Source organism: Coturnix japonica, chromosome 1 (genome assembly GCF_054131305.1).
Source record: "Coturnix japonica strain WE chromosome 1, WE-NBRP24, whole genome shotgun sequence".
Lineage (NCBI taxonomy): Eukaryota > Metazoa > Chordata > Aves > Galliformes > Phasianidae > Coturnix > Coturnix japonica.
Window position 1 is genome coordinate 134657359 of NC_140663.1, and position 9580 is coordinate 134666938.

The window sequence follows — 9580 nt, forward strand, 5'->3', positions numbered from 1 at the left end:
TGCCTGGATCACTCACTCATAGGAGGGTGCTCTTAATTCGTGCCTAAGTTGCTTTCTGCTCCGTAAAGAGAGAAGGTGGGGAGGATCGCGGATTGCAGAAGCATTAAGTCTTCAGTTCCCTTCTCCTAAGTATGCTTCAGAATGTCCTTTTATGACATGAGCACATCTGAGTGACCGACGGGGACACTTAAGTGTTGCTAATCAAAGCAATCGTTCAAGGCACATCTACAGGTTTTCTGATGTTTTCCCTCACACGCTTGATAGCAATTTCTCTTACAACACATACGTTGTAGCCAAGGCTCAGTCCTTCCAAAGGAACAGAATATTTTACCTTCTCATTTCTGAAGGATGTTGGTATAGGACTGCGGGGATTTTGGGGAAAGAGTGCTCTGGTTCCCCCAAGTCCTTTCACATTCCAGCAGCCCCTGAGTGGCTTGCACTCATCCTCTTCAAGCTCTCTGCAGCTGCACTCTTCAGTGTCTTTTGTGGGTTTTTGGTTTTATATTGAAGACATATTTCCCAGATCCATATCCCTTCTCTTAGGGAAGACTTCCTTCTTCCAAACTTTTTTCTCATTCCTCTCCCCCCTGTGATGGCTGTAATGGAGACGGCTTCATCGACCCCCTCCACCACAGCAGCACAAAACATCCTCTGCTCAGGTCTCGCCAAAGCGCCTGATCTTCTTGATTTTTAACATTTTATTTCAGCACAGCTCAGAGCAAACCTGTTTCTCAGGCATTTTCTTCCTCTCTTCTCCCTTGCTTGATATTCCTGCCAACATCTCTGAGCCTTGACCTCTTCTTCTTCATGTCCTTCAAACCAAACTCAGGGCAAGTCACACATCGTTCACATTTGTGAAAATTCTGTTTTAAGATGTATTTTGGATCTCAGTGTCCTGTTATATTGGTGCGTGGGTCTCCTTTACATATGATCACCTTCTGCTGTTCTTTCTCCCTTGATCTCCATGAAGGTTTCAAGTTTCAACCCAATCACTGTGCCAACATTACCCCATCTTTCTCCTTTATCTACATGGTTGCTCCATGTGCTTCCACCTTTGCTGTGCTTTTGATACCATCTCCACAGCCCATTGATCCCACTTCCTCTGCCAGCACCCCAACTCCTCCCAGCACCCAACTCTATGATTCAGGAGCTCCCAATGAGGTTAGCTGGGTACTGCCCTTCTCCTGCCATCTCCTTAATGAGGTTGCACAGCAAACACCCAACTACTGTGAGGCAGCTGGGGGGTTGCACAGCTGTTCTTGTCCTGTTTGCTTGTTGGGTTCCCTGTTGTTTTGTGGCACCAGGGAGTACCTTAAGCTCTGTGCACAGCAGAACTGGCTGGAAAATACCATTTTCAGGACTTAAAGTATATGTCCATGATCATGATTGATTTTACATGTATTTATACATACCTTACATTTCAGTCAAAAATGTTTTGCCAGACTGGATAGAAATTGCATTGAAAATGGAAAAATGTAATGTTTCCAAATAAAACCTGTACTTGGCATTCTACAGTTAATTGTGTCGTCACCCTGCATGGGTTTTCTGCAATGCAGGTGCCTGTGGAAGCTCCCAGCATGTCTGTGGGACATTTCCAGCAGCTGAAGATCCCAAACCACCACCCTACAGCCAGGGCTGTGAATCCCACCTGCAGCGGGTGGGTTCCTAAGGACCATCCATTCACAGGAGGCTCTGGAGGTCTCCTGGACTCCTGCTGCTCCAGGTGATAGCTGAGCTGGGGATAGCTTCATATCAGCCAGTGCTGGAACCCAAGGGCTGTGGCTGGTAGGATGGAGGCTCTTTTGTTGCTGATCTGGAGCCAGCAATCATGAAATGTAGAATTGTGTCCCTTGGGCAGTGTATGCTGATAGTTGCTCAGAGGCGACAGTGCTGCTCATAGAGCTGGAGTGATGCACAGACCTCATCTGGAGCAGATTCACCTGTGTATTCAATGAGCCTTCAGCAGACTCACCTACATCACCTCTCAGCCACTCACCCTCAGGGCTGCACCCCAGAGTAGACCCATCAACTGCTCTGCACCAGAGACAACACCTTCAGGGCTAAGCTCCAGGGAAAGTCCACCAGCGATACCTCTGAGATTCCATCTGAGGGATAAGTCTTTCCCAGGATTCCAGGCTAGCTTTGAGGAGCAAATATTCATCCTCTGTGCATGCAGGATCTTTGGTATGAAGGGACCCCAGATGAGGTGTTGAAATATGGCATTGGCTACAAACCATACAAAGTCCATTCCCAAATGGTAACAGGTGGCAGCTCCTTCCCAACTTAAGACTGACATGAGTGTTTCCAAGGTATTTCAACCATAGACCTAAGCACCATCTCAAATCAAATGTTGTTTTGCATCCAGATTCTTGGAGAGAGAGGCTGAGATTGAGCTTGGATTTAAGGCAAATTCAAGCTGTGAGACATAAAAAGGATGGTGTGAGATCCTTTAGGTGGACCAATGTGCAGAGATTCGGCTCTGATCTGGAAGGGAGGGCACAGCCTCCTGTCATATAGACCGACAACATGTATGGTGGCAATGGATGCTGGAGGGAAAGGGAGTCAGATCTCCCTTCAAGAAACCCATGCTCACGTATATAAACATTCCACCACTGTGACAATTCAACTTTACTCGCTTCTCCTGGTTTATCATGACGCTTCCCTTGGTGGTTCTGCAGGACATACCCATTGCAGACCTTCATGTTTTTAGCAAGTACAGACAAAATCTTCAACACCAGTGGTCATAGTAGTGAACTCTGCTCATCACACTGTTACTCAAAGGAGGAACAGTTCCTTGGAGAACCTCCAGAAATAAATGTGCTGCATTTAAATGCTGGACTTTACACAGTTTTTTTTGACATCACTCACACCAGTGTGAGCAGGGAAGGCATAAGCAGGTATAGTGTGACTCAGATCTGGGGGACTCTTTTCTGGACCCAGCAACAGTGGCAGCGTCCTCCTTCTCTGTCCATGTGCCAGAGTGCAGCTGCTCACTGGCAGCTCCAGGGTGAGAATGTTTCCATAGAGTTACAGGTTTGGGGTGGAAATAATAGGCCTATTTTTTTTTCGTATTATTTTAGCTATTACTTTCAATATTTGCTCAAAACTTTTCATAGGTGGGAATGCTGATGGTTTCTATGCCTGACCGATAGACACACAGTGGACTTCTCTCCCATACCCAGCCACCGTTAGCATGACAAAAGGCTTCGAACCCATCTTCCCTCAGCCAGATATAACTGCATTTGGCCAAAGAGATAAGTGGTTTTTAAGAGGAGACCACCAGAGAGCCCTACACAGGCACGCTGCATGGTGGTACAACATTTTCCCCATTAGGAAACCAGCCTAAAAATCACTGTGCATGTCCACGGGATGAAAAAGCTGCCAGGGATGGAAAGAGAAATGCTCTGGGTATCAGCACTGATCTGGTTGAGCTTGAGCACTTTTTGTAATAGATTCATTTAAAGCTGGATATTTGGCAGAGCTAGGCTGGGGACAAGCTTCTCTGAGCTGCTGTGGGGCTGCAGCTCAAGGGCAGTGTGATGTGTCCCAAGCCCCCCTGCTCTTCACTGGCAACAAGGGGCAATGGCTTTAAACAAAAAGTGGGCAGATTTAGGCTAGATGTTAGGAGGAAATTCTTTACCTAGAAGGTGGTGAGGCACTGACTCAGGCTGCCCAGAGAAGTTATGGGTGCTTCATCCCTGGAAACATTCAGGCCAGGCTGGATAGGGCCCTGAGCAGCCTGATTTGGTGGGTGGCAGGGCAGCTGAAACAGCTGGAACCAAGTGGGCTGTAAGGTCTTTTCCAACCCAACTTAAACCAACACAACTCAACCCAGCCTAACCCAACCCAATGCAACCAACCCAACCCAACCAACCTAAATCAATCCAGTCTGTGATCCTATGGAATGTTGTGCAGGATATGCTGCCTTCCCAGGATGCAATGAGCAGTCACCCCAGGCTGTGGGGTTTTAGCCTGTGGTCAAAGTCTCCACCAGGGCCCAGCTCGCTCCCTCCCCACTGTGTGCAAGGAGCCCCCAGGCCCATACAGGGCCCCATTACAGCCACAACCAGAGCGGGAGGCAGGGAGCTGCGTGGACAGAGGTTGGCGGGGTAATGAGCAGCCTTATCGGTGCCGGTATCAGTACAAGTGCTTAGATGACTTTTTAATTGTGGCTTAATGCGTTTAATTATGACAACTCTTGCCCATTTTCAAGTGTGATGTATTAATATTACAGATCATTAACATTGCTAAATTACTGTAATGACACAGAGTCCTCGGTGTCCCAGTTAGAAGGCAGAAAGCCCTGCTTTTCTCATTTGGCTCCTTTGTTATTCGCATCTAGGAAATTCACGAACGATCCTCGAGTCATTAAAGCACGCAGGAGAGGCTGCTGCCTCCTTATTAAATTATTGATAGGGAAAATCCCCCCTTGTACAAATTCCTGAGCCGACTCCGGAGCTCTCGCTGCCTTCCCAACCCCGCTCCATCGCTGTGAAGTTGGAGAGCCCGGCGTTCTGCGGGCCCCCCTCCCCTCATCCGTAATTAGAGCAGCCCGCATTTAACATCTGCAAAATAGTCATGCTTATAAGGGATGAGAAATGCGAGATGTTCCGTTCTGTTTGCGATGGTCGGGACCGTTTTAATCTCTTAACTTCAATATATGTCCTCTAGCGGGCTGTACTTCTTGGGATTTCATTTCTAGATCCTTAAGGCTGCGTCTATCTGTCAAACAGACATAATGAATTTAAAGTGCTAATGCCTAGAAGACCAAGGGGGAAAAAAAAAGAAGAAAAAAAAAAGAACAGTGAAACATATCCTCGGTTGATTAAATTACCACCTCTAGCGACGTTACCTCCTTATGTCCAAACAGATTTCCTCTTTTTTTTACTTACCAAGTACCGGATCTGGAAGATCGTGAAAGATGTAAATTTCATGGTCACAAACAAATAAAGAAAGAAAGAAATATAGAGAGAGCAGTAAATAAATAAATAAATAAGTAGGTAGATAGATAGATTAATAAATAAGGCGCCAGGCAAAGAGGCTCTAACCCCACGCACCAGTGCCCTCCCCAACCTCCCCTGTAACCCACTCCGTGTCCCCATCTGACGGCTTCTCCCCACCGCCCGCGGGCACCGCGCTGTCGCACCCCACCCGCCCCAACACCGCCTCTCCCCGTCCGGTCCCGGTGCTGGTTTGAGTGCTGATCCCGTTGGCTGAGCCGCGGCGCTCGGAGTACAGCACGGAGAGGGAGTTTGGGGTTGGGGGGGGTAGGCGGGGGGGGGGGGGGGGAGGTGGGGGGGAGGTAAAAGGAAGAGGGGCACGACAAAAAGAAAGATACATTGTTGGATAAACAGCTTCTTCTAAGTAAAAGAAAAAAACCTGAATGGGCCGTGCGGATGGATCCGGAGACACAATGGGAAGGGGGTGGTGAGAAGCGACGGGGGGAGAGAAAGGTAAAAGTGAACAGAGGGGAGAAAAGGAGAGAAAAGAACAAAATGTAAATGAGTGAGACAAAAAAGCAAAGGGAGAAAGAAAGGAGAACAAGAGGGGGAAAGAAGTAATATTTTCCTTGATAAAAATGCACAAAAGGGAAGATGAACTTTGTTCTTTTTCTCTTTCTCCTCTCCTCTCTCTTTCTGCTTTTCGCCTCGCAGCACGCCAGCCTAAGCTGAGAGCTGTAATGTCATTAAATTGCAAATGCTTTTTCATTTCCGACACACACTGTTTACTTATCTGGCAAAAACATATGTTGGAAGGAATCCGTTAAATTCTGCCCATTGCCTTGGGTAAAAGTGCAATGGAAACGGACCCACTGAGCTTCTTCTTTCTTCTTCTTTTAGCACTTCCCTTATCTACAAGACTGCTTCGCAGAAAACTGGCTAGTTCAATGAAAAATGAAGATACAGCGGGAGATTAGGGAAGAACACTGAGCAAAAAATTCCTGGAGAGAGGGTCACTCCATTGCAAATGATTTCACTCCTCTAGATCTGCATAAATTACTATTTTTAAGGCATCTCCAAAGTCTGTATATTTTTCTCACTCTGTCAAACATTTAATTTCACGCCCCGTGTTCTGAATATGCTAAAATGCATATCTCTGATGCACCTTTAAGCCAGAAAAACGAATGCAAAATTGAAGATAAAATGATGTGATTTGCACTACAAGCCTATTACTTGAGGTATTTACATATAGTTTACCTCTGCAGTTCTGAGAATGATTTATTAAAAAAAAAAAAAAAAAAAAGGGAAAAAAAATCTGGATTAAGCTCATATAAATATGTATAAATCTTTGTTTAGAAAATAGATTTTGCAGCTGTTGTGTCAAAAAAAAAAAAAAAAAAAAAAAAGAGAGGAAAAAAAAAAGTTCTTTAAGATGCTGTGAAGGATTTTTTCTCTTAGCGGGCGTTAAAGAAGAAGGGAAAGGACAGCGCCCGGCACAACGCTTTGCAGCGCTCACGTTGGGGATGTTTCTAAAGCCCCTCTCGTTCTTTGCTCTCTCCCCTCAGCCTCCCGACCGACTCTGAGCCTCAGCCCGCCCGCTGTGGGCCTCGCACGGAGCGCGGAACTCGGAAAAGAAGGATAAAATAAAAGGTTAAAGAGAAAAAAGCCCGAACTGCACCCAAAGGGATGCGCGCCCCAAGGAGGCTCAGCCCGCTGCTCCTGGAGCGGACCCCGATCCGCGCCCACCACACAGCGCCCCTCTACGGCAGCACGGAGCGCCCCGACCCCCGATCCGACTCGTAGTGTTGAGGGGGGCGGCTGCCAGGCTCGGAGAGCTCATCTCCTCCTTCTTCTCCCTCTCCTCCTCCTCCTCCTCCTTTGGCCGCCCTATGAGTCGCTTTTCGGGTCGAGGTGAAGTCCAAGCGGTCAGCAGCGCTGCTCGGGAGCTCCTCCTGCGGCCACACTTGGCGAGGTTAGTCTAAACAAAGTTCTGAGGGACGTTGATCGAATTTTACTTACGTGCACACATACATCAGAGAGGTGAGATGTGTGAGCATCTGCCTGGGACGGCCACTCACTCGGTGGGGCCAACAGACTTTTAGGTAATTTCAGGGTCGTGTGGTTGGCAACCCTGCACATAGCAGGGGGGTTGAAACTAGACGACCATTGTGGTCCTTTTCAACCCAGGCCTTTCTGTGATTCTGTGATTCTGTCTGTCTGAGAACACTGAGACTGTTGTTGGCACACATGCAGACCGACGTTTGTTACCACGCAGGCAGGAAGGTGGGAACCCCAACGTGCAGTTCTCCAGAGTGCTGTCCCCCCTCAACCAGGGCCATTGCAACTTGTGGCATGGAGAACCACCACTCACTGCTCCTCCCAGCTTTGTTTCAGGGATTTAAGCCCACACTGTCGTTGCTACACAAGAACAAGGGCTTGATCCCCATTAGAACCAACAAGGAGGACTGCAGTTTGCAGGGCAGGGTGGGACAAAGTGAGATTTCTGCCATGTGAAGGTCTGTTGATGCACTGTGGCCCACAGCCCGGCAAGGTGGCCCTGCACTGTGGACAAAGCTGCCCAGAACCAAAGCTGAAAGGGGAAGGGCAGATTGTGGCATCCAGCAGCTGATAAAGCCCCAGGCATCCCAAGGACCAGATGCTCTCTCCGCATCACTTCACTAGTGAGAACAAGGTGACAGAAGCAACAGAGAACCCTGCTCCTTGGATTGAGATACAGCACTCCCCCCATCCCTCTCTTCTCTGAGGACCAACACCACCACCCGCTTGGCCCAGTAGGGCTCAGCAGAGCCGCCTGCCCTCGGCACAGAGGTGAGATAAGCAGGCTATCAAGGAGGGGCTTGGGGACACGACTGCATGGGAATCAGTGACAGGGAAGGCACAGAAATCAGATACACGCAGCTCCAGATGAGGAAGTTCCACAGTGTTGGTGCTGCTCACCTTTGTGAGCACAGCATGTTCCCTTCCCTGATTCCCTCTCTATGAAACAGCCGAGTGCTGCCTGGGTTTTCCAAACCCAACCCAGCTGCTCTGCATTACTTCCATACAGCAATACCTGAACATAACAGATTGTGATCACTGACCCCCTGGGTGTCTCGCGGCTGCTGCAGGCTGTCACAGCACGGAGCTGAGCTGCGGGCAGCGCGGTGCTCAAGGAACCTTCCCTCTGGTTTCTGAGCAGTGGTTACAGCACACGTGCACCAGGCACTTTTCAAAGTCAAACAGATCTGTTCATTTCTTATTTTCCAAATACCAAAGCAGTAAAATCATGTAATTGAGTAATCACTTGCCAAATTTCCTTTTTCTTTTTCTTTTTCTTTTTTTTTCCCCCCATCTAATCTATTTTGAGTTACATTAGAGCCAAAATGCAAATTAAACTGGGAAGGTTCCAAGAGGTTTTTTTTTTCCTCTCTTTTTTTTTTTCCTTTTAGAAAACACAATTTAAGGTACTCATAAATAAGAAAATTTAAAAAAAAAAACACCACCATTTGTTTTGGAAAGCAAGTTCCAGCCTGAAGTACATTTTCATAGGTAATAGGTTAAATAGAAGTCTTATGTAAATGGTGATCTCTGCCTAACAGCTCCGCTTTAAAAATCCTCATTTGGAAATAACTCCGCTGTTTTAGAAGAGGCTCACATGGTCAGAAATGAGGCATACAAAAAGTATCCACTCCAGCAGTGCACATGTACATTCCTTCAGCCCTTACTGCTGTGTTAAAGAGATTCCTGGGATAGCCCATTTCTAGTCTCCCTCAGTCTGTTTGCTGTTCTTACAGCATTAAAGCCAGACTGACCAAGCCGCCCAGGCACACTACTTGGCTGCAAGGTGAGAAGGATCCTTTCTTTCTGTTGTTTGGCGCAAGTGGTAGAAGTGCCGCTCTGCTACACAGAGGCTCGAATCCCGGGGGTTGGACTCGATGATCTCTAAGGTCCCTTCCAACCCACACAAGACTGTGATACTATGATACTGTGATTCTATCACAGCCACCTGCATCTCAGCAGATGGAAGTACCCACTACTTCATGAGTACCCACTGCGGGCAACTGCAGCTCATAGTGCTGCTGATGCTCGGACAGAATCTCCCTGCACGTAGGCAGGCCTTGAAAAGAGCAGTGCCACTTTCTTGGTTGCCTTCTACCACAATGCTGCCATCTGTTGAAAGAAGTGGCAGCCACTCATGTTATCGAAGAATCACAGAATGGCTTGGGTTGGAAGGGACCTCAAGGATCGTGAAGCTCCAACCCCCCTGCTGCAGGAAGGGCCGCAAACCTCCAGATCTAATATTAGACCACGCTGCCCTGGGCCCCATCCAACCTGGTCTTGAACATCTCCAGGGATGGGGCACCCACAACCTCTCTGGGCAGCCTGTGCCAGCACCTCACCACTCTCTTGGTAAAATTATGTCTGTCTCCATCTTGCTTCTCTCTTAACTGTTCCACACCCAAAATGAACCTAACCCTATTCTTAAAAAAAGGCCTTAAAGACACAGGCCAATTCACAGTGTACAGAGCACAACTGAAAACATACAGAAGATATGGGAGCCACTAGGGTACACTTCGCAGAAGACCAGCTGACCTCATAGCTGTCCTTCCAAAGGTGATCTTGGCCCCCTTCATCTTGCC